Genomic DNA, 15,551 nt, shown 5'->3' with positions numbered 1-15,551 from the left:
CTTGCTAATCGTCTTTCTTCTATGATAGGGAATTTGAAAACTTAAAATTTTTGGTTATTTTTTAATAAGAAGGCATTTTTTAAAAAATTGAGGTCACATTATATGGCCCTGGGCAGTTGGTTCAGTGGTAGAACATCAACCTGGCATGTGGAAGTCCTGGGTTTGATTCCTGGTCAGGGCACACAGGAGAAGTGACCATCTGCTTCTCCACCCTTGCCTGTCCCCTTTCTCTCTCTCAATCTCTTCCTTCCCTTTCTGTAGCCATGACTCGAGTAGTTCTAGCAGGTTGGCCCCAGATGCTGAGGATGGCTCCATGGCCTCGCCTCGGATGCTGAAAGAGCTTGTGCAAAGCAGCGGAGCAGCGGCCCCAAATAGGCCGAGTATCAGCCCCAAATGGGGCTTGCCAGGTGGATCCTGCTCATGGTGCATGCAGGAGTCTGTCTCTCTGCTCCCTGCCTCCCTGCCTCTCGCTTAATTAAAAGAAAAAAAAAACAATTGCATTGTATATTGAGCATTTATTACATGCTGGGATTTGAAGGTGAACATTGTAGTTCTTGACAGAAAGCAGGTACAGTCTGGGGGCTGGAAGCCTGTTTGGGGCTTGCATCCTATAGCATTATCCCTGTCTCACATAGTATATAATTTACTTACCATTTCCTTAGTCGTTACATATTTCTTTCTGCTAGATCCTTCAGGGCAGAGACCTTTCTTATACATTTAGAATAAAACTTGGTACATATCTGGTGCTCAGTTAATATTTATTGGAAGAATGAATGAACTCAGTACATTTTGAGGAGGTCAGTGGGCCCTGAGGTTTTTTTCAGCAATCACACAGAGGGCTCGACCCTTGGAGCAGTGCATTGCAAGAGCATTTCTTGGGTCCTTATTACCTTTGCTGTTTTCTAAAACAACTAGCTTGTGCAAGTATTGGTTCCCACCAACAAGCGTGACGCCTGGTCAGAGATTTTTCTTCGCCAGCACAGAAAAAACAGCTCGTTTATGGGTGGAAGAAGTTTGTGGGCTTTTGTTGTTTTTTTGTTTTAGTAGCTGATGGTGAATTTATGCCTTCTTTTATGGTCCTGTCAAACTGTCCTTAAACCTCATTAGTGTGCACTAAGCTCTCCAGACTGTTTTACAGAACAGTGGCTACTATTCGGTTTTTTGTGAAAGAAATAATTAGACTACAAGCTTTGCAACAATGTTGAGTAACTCAGCTATCATTAGAGGAACTCCCAATTAGGAAACTTTTATCCAGTGTATTTGTGAAAACGCTGGCTCTGAGTCTTGCTCTCAGTGAAGGGGATCCCCAGTTCAGGCCCTGGCTTCCTATTTTCTTCTCTTGTTTGAAGCTGGGAGGGTAAGTCCACGATTCTTCTGCTGAGAAGTAGATAGTGCAGCGTTCACCTTGTTAGCAAGTCGTAGGGGAATCTCCAAGTGGCATTGCCGAGCCAATTTTAACAGTTACAGCAGACGACACTGGACCCAGTCTCGGAGATGGAGCTTTGCAGAGCGAAGCAGAGACAGCATTTTCCGTTTCTCTCTCCCTTTCCTGTGGCCAGGCTGTATAATGCTGTGAATGCACAACTGAGTATATGAGTCGAAGCACTGAGGTTTTCCTACCAAGGGGGGTGGGGCGGGGAGATGCTGAGTTTCAGGTTCTTCATCGAGAACCTGGGTTTAGGGTGGAAGCCCAGGGTTGCTTGGGGTTGGGGGCGGGGGGGAGCAGTTAGCTTGGATGAGTTACTGCTTCTGTGAGTGTATTTCCCCGTAACGTCTTCGTTCTTCTCCAACGACATCCCTGCCTCCTTCCATTCTCACTCCCAGTTCTTTGTCCTGCTCAGCTGAACTTCACAGGAGAGTCCAGACTCTGCAATAAGGAGGAACATGTCTGCTAACAAGGGTGGTTGGGCCGGAAAAACGTGTGGACGCCCCCTATGAACCACTGGTTTCCTTGACAACAGATGCACATATACCACCCAAAGACTGGCCTGTGGTGAAGGAGGGATAGAGATCCTTATAGTGTTTCAGAATGAAAAGAAAGAGAGGAAGTAAGGACAGGGGAGGTTAAAAAAGAATAATCTTGTGAGGAAGGGAGAAAAAAGTCTAATAGGGAAAGGAGGCGAAAGGGGAAAGGGAAGGAGGAGACCCAGGTAGCGTCTGTGAAGGGAACATCACGCTGAAAGGAAGATGTGTTCTTTCCCTCTGACTTTCCCTCCGAGGAATGTGGACAGTGTTGACAACTAGGAAAATCCCCAACGCAGAAGACGAAAATTTCAGCATGTAATTAAAGCAAGAAAGCTTTGCCTTTCATTTTGGAGTTAGAAAAAGACCCCCAGTGAATCTGCTTTGGAGGTTACATTTTATCCTAGCCTCTTTGCTGTTTTCATAAAATCCATATGCACTTTCTGGGAAACTTAATCCATGTGTTTTGGCTTCCTTTCCACATAATACATTAAGATGTTGTTTTAAAAGCAATGTTCTTGGGCCAAAAATATCAAGGTCTTCCCCTCTGCAAACCAGAAAATCGGATTTCCCAGGTAGCGAAGGTACTGTGAGGGTCCCAGGGAGTTTGAAGTTGGGACTGTGCCTTAGAAGTTGTGAGTTTTGCATACGTTTTGTTCTCAAAGCGTACATGTTACGGGTTCATTTAGTACAGTGCCTGCTTTGAGTCAGACATGGTGTGTGAGATTTGGGGGAAGGAAGACCGGGAGGCCAGTAGGGGAAAGAAGTGTCCCAACAGTAACATCAAGAGGCAGTAGAGAACAAGAACTCTTAGCAAGACAGAGACAAGCTAGTGAGACTTTAGATGGAGTCCGTCCAAGTGTGGGAGGACGAGAAAGTGTCCTGAATAGTGATTTGAACTGGTTTTAGAAGGGAGTGTGAACAGGCAGGCGGGGATAGTCTAAGAGGACATTTCAGGTGTAGAGAACCATGTCATCAGACAAATACAGAGAGTAGGTGGTTTGTTTGTTTTTTGTTTTTTATTTGTTTTTTTGCAAATGAAGCTCCTGCTGGAACCTGGGCGAGTGACTGAAGGAGATTGGGAATTCCGGCCAGGTGTAGGTTAGGTTCAGAGTGCCATCCGAGGACTTTGGGATTTAATTTTATAGGTAGCAGGGCCTGTCGTGGTTTTCATGTAAACTGCTGCCGGGAGCCTACTTTGGCATCAAGGTTTGCAATGGGAAGGAGAGGAATAAAAGACCTGAGAGAGGTCCCAAGGTGCAGGTGAAGGGCCTGGTATGAGAATGAGGAGGTAGAGGCTGGGCAGCATCATTTTGTGACATTGGCCAGACAGAACGCGGGGACTGGACTTGCGGGGCATCTGAGGGTGGTGTTATAAGTGATGCGGAAAGGACACAGTCCTGGAAAGCTTGGCTGTTCATCACTAGGGGAGGGGACACCGAGATCTGTTAGTCATAAAAGTGGAGCCAGAAGAAATGCAAGGAAAGTTCAGTGTCAGGGTTGTTGAGGGGCGTTGCCGGTGATGCCAGATGCTGTCCCAAGGTGGGAGGACATGAGGGCTAGCAGATGGCACGTCCTCTCCAAGAGTTCGGTGTCTGTCGGGGGCCAGGGCTGAAACCAGCTTGTAAGGGCTTCAGTGAGTGTTCAGGAATGGGCAATGGTAACAAGTATCGGTGTCTTTTTGCATTTCCCCCATATGATGGGAGACTATACAGGAAGAAGGGTGAGAATAGACATGAGGGGCGGGAGAACAGAGCAGCCTGAGTTGTGTGCAGCTTGCTCATCGCTCTCAGATTCCCATGACCCGTTAGCTCCTTGTCTGTAACGCGTGTCTCCCCCAACTCCCGAGAGCCCTTGACGATTCTGAAAAACGTTTGAGGACCATCACGGAAAGCATTAACATCAGGATCATTTTCTTTTAATAGCTGCCTGCCTTCATGTTAATACTTAAATTGGCAGTTTATGCAAAGGAAAGGTATATACTATTAATTCTGAACCAAATCGCTTTACATAATACCTCTAAGAATATAATTATAATCCAGATTGTGTTTATCTTGTTAAGGATTTTAATTGGATTTTCACTGTGACATACCACATGTGGGGCTCTGGGTGGATCTTAGCTTTCTGTGGTCTTCAGTGTGCTCTGATGGTCATCGATAGTCTGATGGTCAGTGGGCCCTGAGGTTTTTTTCTAGCCTTTATTATTATAGTTTCTACGGGCCACCGGGTGCCAAGGGACAACTGCATTTTATTTATCTAAATCTTTTCCTCGAGGGGGATTCTAATAATTTTGCCAAAAGAAGTATTTTAGCCTTTGAAGTGGGTTCTCTGGCAGTCTGTCTCGTTTTTCCTGGGGTGAAAACGGAGGCTGTTTGTGATGACCACACTCTGTGGAAAAGGCTGGCGACGTGGTCCTGCTTCACGGCTTCTTCAGTACGCTGGGATTTTCCTTTTTTTGTCACGTCTTGCCACGTCCTTGTCCTTGACTAGCCAGTGTCCTCCGGTCACAGAAGGGTCTAGAAAGAGTAAAGGTGAGAAGGGCCTGTGTGTTTCCCAGCAGGTGTCCCGTGTAATCCGCAGAATGTGAAGTTGGGGCACATGCAGGAGGGCACCCGCAGTGCATCCCGTTAGTCTCCCTTGTTAGCCTGGGGACCACCGTGTCCACCTCCATCCACCTGTCTTTGCGGAAAGCTAGAAAGGTGCGTCCCTGTCCTCAGGCTCAGTGCTGGGTGGTGGAGTGGATTTCCTTCTCCGCCCCGCCTTGCAGCTCAGCAGGGGCCACATGCGGACTGTTTTCAGGACAGGGCAGGCCCCTCTCCATTCCTGTGGCTGCACACACAGCGACCATCCTCGCCGTCTTCTGCAGGTTGGTCTCTGCCGTCCTTCCACGTAAAGGAGGCCTCAGTGAGGGGTGTGCAACGTTTTCCTTCCATAGTATGGGGGAACCTTCCAGTTAGGGTGTGCTTGTCATCTAATGGGTAAAGGGAAGCTCTTAAAAAAAAAAAAAGAAAACAAACCCAACCTACAATGCTCCCTGATTCAGCTTCGCTGGCCCTGGGTTGCTAGGCAGCGCCCATTTTCATGTGAGAGAAAAATGTCTTCCAGCAACAGCACAACAATAAAAGTCCAAAGTTTCTCAAAGCTTTACGTCTGCCTGAGGGGTGACTGTTCAGTGTAGAAGTCAAGACAACACTATTTGACCAGTTTTCTGAGAGTGTTTTTATTTTTTTTTAATTCTTCCAGTTTTCATTGACGTTGGCCTCTTTGACCTTTGACGTAGCCACAGACACTTTGCTCTTAGCTGTCTTTTTCTCAGCAGGGCCTTGCATTACCTAGAGTGTTTTAAAACTTAAATTCTGTGCTTAAAAACACAGAAAAGCGTCTACCATCCTTTCTGCATCTTCTAAGGAGAGTCTCAGAAAAAAATAATGACGTTGCCCAATTCTGCTCTTGTCCTGAGTGACAGCACTGGGAGTGTCAGCTCTGAGCTGCCACGTGGCTCTGTAGAAGGTAGGTAGTGTTCTCCCGGGGACGAGATGGTTTGACAAACCGAAATGTGGAGATGGGTCTCTCATTCTGCAGTATTAACGTGTCTAGCTTGGAGAAAGCATTGAGACTGTCCCAAGAAAACTGAGGAGCAGCAATATGTAAAGGGGACTGGATTTATCCTTTGTTGTCTATGGAAGCCTATTCGGTACAAGTCAGTAGAACTTGCCAAGAGGTGAGTTTTTGATTCGATAGAAGGAAGGGTTTCATCATGATTTTTTTAGTAATGAGAATGTGTTCACACTGGAGTTGGGATGGAGGAGTTAGGGGAAAGGTCGCAGACCTGTGAGGTCTGATCCACGCCGACCTGCGCTGCCCACGTCTCTGGGAAATGCAAAGCCACAAAGACAGAGCGAAGCCCAGTGCTTGGAGCTTGGCCCTCAGCACTGTTCACAGGACTACACATGAGGAGGAAGATGATCCTTTTGTTCATAAAGCTTCCTTCTGCGATGTTTCCCGCAGTCTCAGGCTGGTACACGGCAGCGCTGGGACTGAGCTCCGGGACGGTCAGCCCCTGGAGGGGGCGCTGAGAAGCTGTGGACTGAGCAGCAGGCGGCTGCTCCTTCCATTCTAAATGGCTACGTGGCGGGCTTTGTCTTCGAGGTTGTCTGAAAGCCTGGACCGCCAGAAACCACAGATCTGGAATATATGCAGATTGGACTGAATGACCAGAAATAAAAATATTTTGATGTCTCACATATATTTTCAGAAATCTAAAATTACACCAAATAGTGTAAGTGGGAAGATAAAAACATGAAGTATCATTTCAGGATTACTTCAAATGATTTTCCTGTACTGTTAGCTAAGGTATTGAAAACAAGCTGCGTGCTTTTGGCAACAACTGTGGAATTAAAAATGACAAAAGATTATATTATATTAATATAGTATGTATGATGTTGAAGTCTATACAGTGATAATTTGCACTGCACTAGGGTACTTGCAGAGAAAAGTTTTTTGTTTGTTTGTTTGTTTTTTTCCTTCTCTTTTCCTGGAAAGATGTTCTGCTATTTTGCAGACAGGCAAGGCTGGAGAAGGCTGTTTTTCTAGACTCTGACCTCACAGCTTCTTCTCCTTTTACCTCTCTTACCCCCCTCCACTGTAGAGCCTAGTGTCATTCAGCACAAACAGGTCCTAGGAGACAGCCCAGCCCCTCTGAGAACTCCCTGGGGAGAAGAACCCTCCTGTAGGTGTTTAAACCATAGTGTCACACTCCTTAGATCTGCTGACCAGAGACAGCTAAATGATAAGAAGAGTCACACAGGAATCTGGGCTGAATCACTTTCTCTCTTTTGGAGACTGGGAGTCGGGATGTGGAGAAACTCAGCCGGTTACTGTGAGCTTGTCCCCAGGCTTGGGGCAGAGGGGAGGGGAGGAGAGGGGAGGGCTGGGGAGGGGAGGGGAGGAGAGGGGAGGGGAAGGGAGGGCCGGGGAGGGGAGGGGAAGCAGTGGGCAGAGAAGGATTCGAAAATGCAGAGGCGAGTAATGGAGATTGCGTGTTGATGTTTTGTGGGCTCGACTGAATGATTTAGAGCGGTCTTGAGTTCTAGCTCATTCCACCTCCCGCTGATTGCCTTTTAATAAATCCATTTTGACTTATGTCAACTTGATCATGTTTTGGTTGCCGCCACAACATTCTCAGGCAGGCTGAGAGAGTACAGAGTGCAGAGTACCTGCCCTTTGATAGGTTTGCAGACTCACAGTTTGTGCATTGACTTTGCAGTAATCCAGCTTAGTCTGTGTTTCAGTCCAGCTCCTGCATGTCCGGAAGGCTGGCTGCTGCCTAGACCTGACTCCTATGCCAACAGCTCAGTGTGTCTGAGCAGCATCATTTTAAAGGGAACCGGGCTTTCAAAGCCCCCCAAACCCAAACCTGTGGCAGTGTTCCCACCGTTTTATGGCTAGAATGTCTTTAACTTTCTTCATCAGTTTTCTCTTCACAGACCGGAAATGGCTTTTCTCTCAACTCACACATAATTTCTGTTTTCTTTTTCAGGGTGTGTGTGTGGGGGGTAATTGTTTCCTGTCACTTGGTTTCCTGTTGTATATGCATGCCCATTTCGTGTGTGTGCGTGCCCCCCCGCTGCACTCCCCCGTCTCCTGCGTGGGTGCTTCTCTGGTCTGCCAGTCAGTCAGTCACTAGCCTTTTAAAGTCCACTTCGCGTCTGACATCCTTTTCCTCTCTCTGGAGCCATCAGTTTGAAGCTTTATGCATTAGGACCCACTTTGAAAGTTTAATGGAAGTTTTGGGTCCCATTCCCAGAAAATAGTATATTATATACAGTAACTCCTTACTAAGGTTCTTGATAGGTTCTGTGACTTTAAGCAAAAGGACAGACATATAATGAAACTGATTTACCAGGGGCTAATTGATATAAACAAGAGTTAAGTTCCTACTGCATCTCATCAACATTATAACCAAGTAAGACTGGATGAAATGATGTTCTTTGAGGACCTGCTGTGTACCCTTAAAGAGCTGTACCATAGTTCTCCATGCATAAGGTGCATGCACCCTTTTTCAAAAAACTTGCAGTCTAACAAGTGGGTGCGTAGTATACAGTGGTTATAGATATTTTTACTTGCATTCCCCGCTTCTTTGCACTTGTTTTTGCTCTCATTGTTGAAAACAGCAATTCGTCATCAGACACAGATGAGGACAAGCTAATGGATGGGATTGACAGTGATGAGGAGTTGTATGAATTTTATGAAGAATAAAACTTGAGTTCAATAACTATGTAATACTTCTTTTTCCTCAAATTTTAGGCCCCAAAATTAAGGTGCATCTTCAACATGGGGAAATACGGTATATCGAATTTTAGGAATTTCTGGGACTCCCAGGTCAGGAACCCACAAGCATGGGAGAAACCAAGAGCTGTAGTATAATCCAGGAGAAGTTAGGGTCCAGAACATCCTTTCGGGCTCAGCCTTTCTTGTCTTTGGCTGTTGAAGTATTTTCCATACTTCTGCACAGGAACTGGGAGGGGAGAAGGTAAAGATGTCATTCACTTTAGAGTCACAATTTGTTCCATCAGAGATGCCGTTCCCCACCTGGAGCCAGCCACCAAAGCAACCTTTTGCTGAAATACTGTTTGCTCAGTTTGAACAAGGAACGTAGGAGCCGCCAGTGAAAGGCATTCTGCTTAGATAAGGAAAGATGGCCACTTTCCATTACTTCAAGACGCGCTGGCATTCCGCCTGTGCGGTGAAGGGGCAGGGAATGTCCTAGGGCCAGTTTGAAGAAGACACCTCTGTCCAGGGCGGGTCTTCACAGTGCAACCTCATGATCTCATCTGAATTTTTCTCAATGTCCCTGAGATTAAAACCATTCTGAAGCACCGTTGCAGAATTTAGTGGTACCTGATCCCTGTCCACACACTTGGATCTCATCTTACTACATCTTGAGAACGGTAACCACTAATTCGCAAACTACCAAGCGCTTTGACTTGTGAATACTAGCCAGGAAATGGCTATGCTGAGGGTTGACAGCCTTTGCTCTGCACACAGCGGTCCTCACAGTGTCGTTTCTGCCAGACTTCCACTAACCCTCTGATTTCCGCTGTAGTTCCCACGGCAGGGTGAAATGACTACTCTGTGAACTAGAAATCTTCCTGTTAAGTGTAGTGCCTGTTTTTCTGGGTCTGCCAGGTCCTCAGGACCACTGTTGTGTTTGGAGATTTGCTGATAGACTAGCAGGACTCGGCGACTGGTTGAACAGGCGCCTAGATATATCCTGGAGACATAGTGAGGACACAGAGAAGACAGCATGGCGGTGGGGTAGGGTGGAGGTGTCATCCGGCTAATTTATGCTCCCCTGTTCCTGAGGGGTCACGCAGAGCAACTCCTCCCCCAGCCCCGATAAAGCAGCACTTTGTATGTGATGTTTCTGGTCAAGGAAGCCCATTAGAGACCGAGGGCCTATTGGAGGTAGTCCCATAGGCACCCTTCACTGGATGTGTGCCCAAGGGCCAGATTCCCAGGTGGAGAGCAGGTGTTCTGCATAATGCCTGCACGGGTGCATTTCTGTACAGTTTAGGCAACAGGTGAGCATCCTTACCATTAAGGGCATGCTTTATACTGTATATATTTAGAGAACTGGTTACCAAACAAGTCCCTGCATGCCAACCAGGGGTCGACTCTGCAAGGAGATCTTTTTAAGGAGGGCCCTCTAGGCCTGCTGTGTTTTTTCTCACGGGGCATCTTTTAACTGCCATTGTGAGGAGCCAGAGGGTCTGGCATGAGCGTGACATTCTCTGTCACTGGGATTCATTCTCATTTGCTTCGTACGTCGTCAGCCTTATCACAAAGGGCAGGGTAGGTTTTCCTGGGGAGCATGGGTGCGCAGACGGGTCTGGGTAGGTAAGTTACAGGACTGTCGCCTTATGCTGGATGGATTTGGCACAGGGTGGAAAGTCTCTCAAAAGCCCTCCTTGTGTTTAATGTTCCAGTTGGTCCATTTCTCCTGGGGAGTGACCCCGTACAGGCAGGAATAATGTCTCTCTTCGCCCTTAGGTTTTACTGAGTGCTGCCCTCGGGTCCGTGGCTTCTCGGGGACCAGGAGCTGCCACGTGGCCCTGCCCTCACTACTCTGTGTCTGCCTAAAACGGCCCCACCCACCCCATGCCCCCAGCCTGGGCTGCGCAGTATCTGGGTGGCATTGACGCCCCGCAACTCTGCTCCTTCCTTCATTTACCTTCCTGGATTTTTCTCTACAAGGCATTTTTATGAAAAGTTTTAGAACTATCTATAGCCTTCCATCAGTATTTCTTAGGTGAGCTCACCACCCAGTACGAACACCGTCTTCCATTTCTCAATCTCAAGGTCATGGTTTCTTCGCATGTAGATATTTACAGTTGTTGATTCTCTTTTATTTTAGTATCTTTAGTGGTCATACTAAAAGTAACCTACTGTGGCCCTGGCCGGTTGGCTCAGTGGTAGAGCATCAGCCTGGCGTGCAAGAGTCCCAGGTTCAATTCCCGGCCAGGGCACACAGGAGAATCACCCATCTGCTTCTCCACCCCTCCCTCTCTCCTTCCTCTCTGTCTCTCCCTTCCCCTCCCACAGCCAAGGCTCCATTGGAGCAAAGTTGGCCCGGGTGCTGAGGATGGCTCTGTGGCCTCTGCCTCAGGCATTAGAATGGCTCTGGTTGCAACAGAGCAACGCCCCAGATGGGTAGAGCATCACCCCCTGGTGGGCATCCCGGATGGATCCTGGTTGGGCGCATGCAGGAGTCTGTCTGACTGCCTCCTTGTTTCCAACTTCAGAGAAATGCAAAATAAAATAAAAGTACCCTACTGTGCAGCAATTTAGGAAGTATGTGGCTTTCACTTTTGCTCATGTCACAGGCCTTCTCTTGACCAGGTAGCCATGAATTCTGTCTGTCTTTAGGCAGTACTGTGTGTGCTTGTCACCACAGAGGTACAGTAAGTCCCCGCTTAGTGTCGCCAGTGTCAGGAGGGTCTGTGACTGTGAGCAGTATGACGGGTGACGAAACCAGTTTTACCATGGGCTAATCGATATAAACAAGAGTTAAGTCCCCACAGCATCTTATCAATGTCATGATGAAATGATGTTGAAGGACTCCTTATTGGAGACCAGCTGCCTGGGATCTAGAATTTCAGGGCAGAGCGGAACCCGATCGCCCAGAGCCTCCCAAAGCACTGTGCTGCGCCTGCTCTGCGTCAGGACAGTCTGGGAATGTAGGGGAGCTCAGGCTGGTCACGGGGTGCGGCTGATGTGGTGTGGCTGCATGAATGCTGTGCACCTAGGCGTTCGTTATATTATTTTTATTTCTATACATGTATGTACAGGGTGGGGCAAAAGTAGGTTTACAGTTGTATGTGAAACAGAGTTTATTCTTGTGTTGTTATTTTTCTTGTATTATTTTCCATATGAAACTGTAAACCTGCTTTTCCCCAACCCTTTGTGTGTGTGTGGCTATTGTATGTATCCATATATATCTGAAATTATTCCTTATCAAAGTTAAGTGATCTGATATTTGGTGTCTGTCCCCTTTTTTTATGTAATTCTTAATTCAGTCAGTAAATATCTATTAAGCTGTTCCTGCATACCCTGTACTAAAATTCAAAACAATTCAGGAAAAAAGAAAGGACATTTTGCTATTGAGAAGTTCAGTGTTTAGTGAAAAAGACAACTAACTCGGCCACAGCGGAAATCTCGTACCATGGGCTGAAGATGGTATTTTAGGATTTTGATCTATGAGAAACCACTAGCTTTCGTTGTCCAAAGCCAGGTTCAGACCAGCTCTACACTGTAAAGGCTTAAATGTACTAGACATCCCTTTGTGAATCAACTTGGTTGTTTCTTCAGAAGATCCTCGTCTGTTCCATTCACAGCAGTGAGCGAGACCTGCAGGGTGTATAAAGGATGTCATTATAAAATGGAAGATTCCTTGTACTCAGCGTTCCTGTCTACGGAGGGAGGAGGTCAGGCACTTGGGGAGGGCTTCCTGAACCCCTAGTCTTGCAGACTCTGACCAGCACTAGTCATACAAACCATGAAATCTGCCAGCCGATACCGAAAGGGTGGGTAGTACAGTTTCTGGATAAATGCAGGACACTGCATCTTGGCGGGTCAAAATGAATTGACCCCAAGGTCACATAGCCTTCTTTCTTCATTTACAGCCTGACTTGTTCCAAAAAGGATTTCAGGCAGCTAAGCCACACAGTTAGAAAGTTTCTTTTGGTCTTTCTACGGTCCCAAGAAAAACAAGACCTTTTCTATTTCTTTTTCTTTTTTTTTTTAATTTAAATGATGCATAGTGTTTCAGTCAATATTACTACATGAATAGTTCCAAGTTTCAGTTGCACAGAAGTGCTTATGTGTGTCTGCTGGGATGTGTGGGAGTGAGAAAGGAAATCTCTGTATTTGATTTCATCAAGTCATGAGCTTTATATAGTCACCAGAGCCCCGCATGCCAGAGCCTGGTTGTGCGCACAACGAATTTCTTACTAATCACCGCACAGCTGGTGCGTTCTTTGTCATCTTTATTGCTTATTCTTAATTACCAAAAGTGCACATGGGCTGCAGGCTGTCGGGTGTGCCAAACCAAATCTCTAATGTGGCCAGATTAATAGATATGGAGGAAGATTTATAATCCTCTGTAAATGGTCGTAATTCTAGATAGGTTTCTAAAGCAACAGTGCACATCAGGCACTCACACAAAATCTGGGTCCTAATCTCTAGTGTCTTATTCTTAAAATCTACCTCCTGTTCTCTTTAATTTGTTGCTGAATCAACTTTGCTTTTTTTTTTATATTGAAGGTGGAGTTTATTTATATGTAGATTCTGCCCTCCCCCCCTCCCTTTTGTAATTGTTTTTCTTTCCCTCCCTCTGCAGTAAGTAAAAGTGGAGACCTTCTTTCTCCAGGGAAGGCTTCAAACACTTGACTTCTCTAGAAATTATTTCTGTTTGGGTGCAAATAGGGGAAATGACCCACTACGATCAGTCATCACTTTCAGAATTTGATGAGGGAATTAGGTCATTAATGTGCTAATAAGCGCAGAGGAAGCTAGCTGTACTTCCTGATGGATTGTCGTGGAAATGTTCTTGGAATGATGACTGTTCTTTGCATTTCATCATTTTATCCCCCCCGATGCCTGTAGGACTGTTTCTCACGATGCTCAGGGCCAGGTACACATTCGCAGTTGGAACTTTCTGAGAAGTCTGCTGTGGCTTTATCCAGGTTCCGTGGGACTTAAACTGTTCTACCTGACTTTATTATTCAGGCGAACCCAAACTGTTATACATTGTTTCTGATTCTTTGTCGTTTCCCATTCGTGGCTGCTTTCCTGTTCCATTGCTCTAGATCAGTGGTTCTCGAACCAGTTTCTGTTTTTACCCCTTGGAGAATTTGGGGCAGGTGCATGTGTAGTCTTCATGAACTACCCCCATGGAGGGAGGTGGAGGGGATGGTGTGGGCCACCTCCGGTGAAGTGGGGACTCTTCCACGAAGGTAGGAGCTCCTCCCGCCACCCTGCGCTCCTGTCAGAGGAGGGGTGACGGCACAGGAGTGGCCCCCTCTCCCAGACAGCCCAGGGCCAGCGATCTCCAGCAAGGACTGTGTCAGAAAGAAAGCCTCAAAACCAACACTAAGTTAAGAGCTTCTGTAAGAGAGGAAGGTGGGAAAAGGAACCCGTAGAGGGGGGGTGTCATTTTCAGCCCTGGTAACGTCCAACTTGAGCATCTCGAAGTTATGCGTTCCTGTTTGTTTGTTTTTCTTCTTCTTGGTTTTCTTCTGTCTGTAGAATGATAAGAAGTGGTTGCTAAGTTGGCCCCTTAGGACAGAAGCTCCTGGCAGGGGCTGAAGGGCCAGGCCTCCGCTGGCGTCGTATACAGCGCAGGCAGGGGGGGCAGACACGGATGTGGCATTTTGGCGAAAGCACAGAGAGGAGCTCCTGTCAGAGACCGGGCTGCAGACAGCCCAGGCTGCGTCCTTGGTCTCCCCAAACCTTTTGTTTATGGATTGAATTGCAATCCCTCAAAAATGTGTGTATTGAAGCCCTAGTTCTCAGTACGATTCTGTTTGGAGATGTGATCTTTAAGATGGTGATTAAGGTTATATGGACTCATAAAGATGGAGTCCTAATTCAATAGGACTGCTGTCCGTATAAGAAAAGAAAAATGGTATCAGAGATACGCATGCTCAGGTGAAAGGCCATGTGAGGACACAGCGACAGGTGTGCCATCTACAAGCCAAGGGGAGTGGCCTCAGAAGAAACCAGCCCTGCAGCTCTGGAGCTCAGGCATCCAGCCTCCAGGACTGGGAGAAGATAGATTTCTGTTGTTTAAGCCACCCAGTCTGTGGTATTCCATCATGACCGCCCTGGCAGACGGTTGCGCCATCTTCTCAGGATACAGAACTGGGGGCAGGAGTCCCTGTAGTGCACAGAACTGGGGGCAGGAGTCCCTGTAGTGCACAGAACTGGAGGCAGGAGGCCCTGTAGTGCACAGAACTGGGGCAGGAGTCCCTGTAGTGCACAGAACTGGGGGCAGGAGTCCCTGTAGTGCACAGAAGGAAACAGACATCCAGAGCATGCGGAGAGAGTCCAGATGTCACCCCTAGTGGAGTGGCGTGAATCCAAAGTGTTGACAAAGCTGCCCATTTAAGGTCTCAGTATAACTGACACCAACCAACCCAAAATATCCAGCGTGTTGTCAATGGGAATGTCTTGCAGCGGGAGGGAAAGAAATGCAAGTGTGAACAAAGCATCTATTTTGGGAGAAAAAACTGATCTAAGGAAGAGAATCAATGAACTTACTGAAATTTATCTCCATAGAAGAACTAAATATTTATTCAGTAAAATGGGAGTTCAAAAATAAAGTGATTAAAAGAGGATTTTTTTAAAAGGTGCTTGTTGAGCCAAGACAACAGACTGACACCTGAAACAACATTTCCAAACAAATTAAAAATAGAAATGAATAGAAACAAAAGTTGAACAACAAATCAGCCTTACTGATGAAACAGCCACATTGAATGAACAGAAAAGACGGATGAAAGAAGTGAGAGAAACCAGTAGACATGGAGGGCAAAGATGACCTATCACAGGACACTGTTGTCATGGGAATACTACACCAAATACACAGAACAAATAATGTTAGTGCTGGAGCAGAGAGCGTCATTCCTGAATTACAGCGAGGCTTCAGTCTGATCAACATGATCACTGAATTACAGCGAGGCTTCAGTCTGATCAACATGATCACTGAATTACAGCGAGGCTTCAGTCTGGTCAACATGGTCACTGAATTTCAGGAAATGTCAGTTCTGAATTTTAAGTCTTTCAGAATCGTTCATATAGAGACAGAATGTGGTTCGGTTAGTGGATTTTTGCGGGAAAGGAAAAATTCCACTGGAAGGAGACATCTGGTTGCCTCATGTTTTCTTACAGCAGCTCAGAAGATCAGTGTTTATAAGTCTTGAGTGTCTATTTTTGGCCACAAAGAAAAATTCCAAATTTCAAACTGCAGAAATAATACAGAACACTTTTTGTGATCTGCAGTACTCTAACTAGAAATTAACAACAGCGAT

General features: G+C 46.4%; 1 protein-coding gene across 2 annotated transcripts in view; it reads left to right on the top strand.

Moving 5' to 3' along the window:
- ARHGAP10 (Rho GTPase activating protein 10) overlaps nt 1-15,551 on the top strand; it is a 294,328-nt gene that overhangs the window by 216,370 nt on the left and 62,407 nt on the right. The gene's annotated exons all lie outside the window — the stretch shown is intronic.

Source organism: Saccopteryx bilineata, chromosome 1 (assembly GCF_036850765.1).
Source record: "Saccopteryx bilineata isolate mSacBil1 chromosome 1, mSacBil1_pri_phased_curated, whole genome shotgun sequence".
NCBI classification, from domain to species: domain Eukaryota; kingdom Metazoa; phylum Chordata; class Mammalia; order Chiroptera; family Emballonuridae; genus Saccopteryx; species Saccopteryx bilineata.
This window is presented reverse-complemented; position numbering and strand designations above follow the sequence as displayed.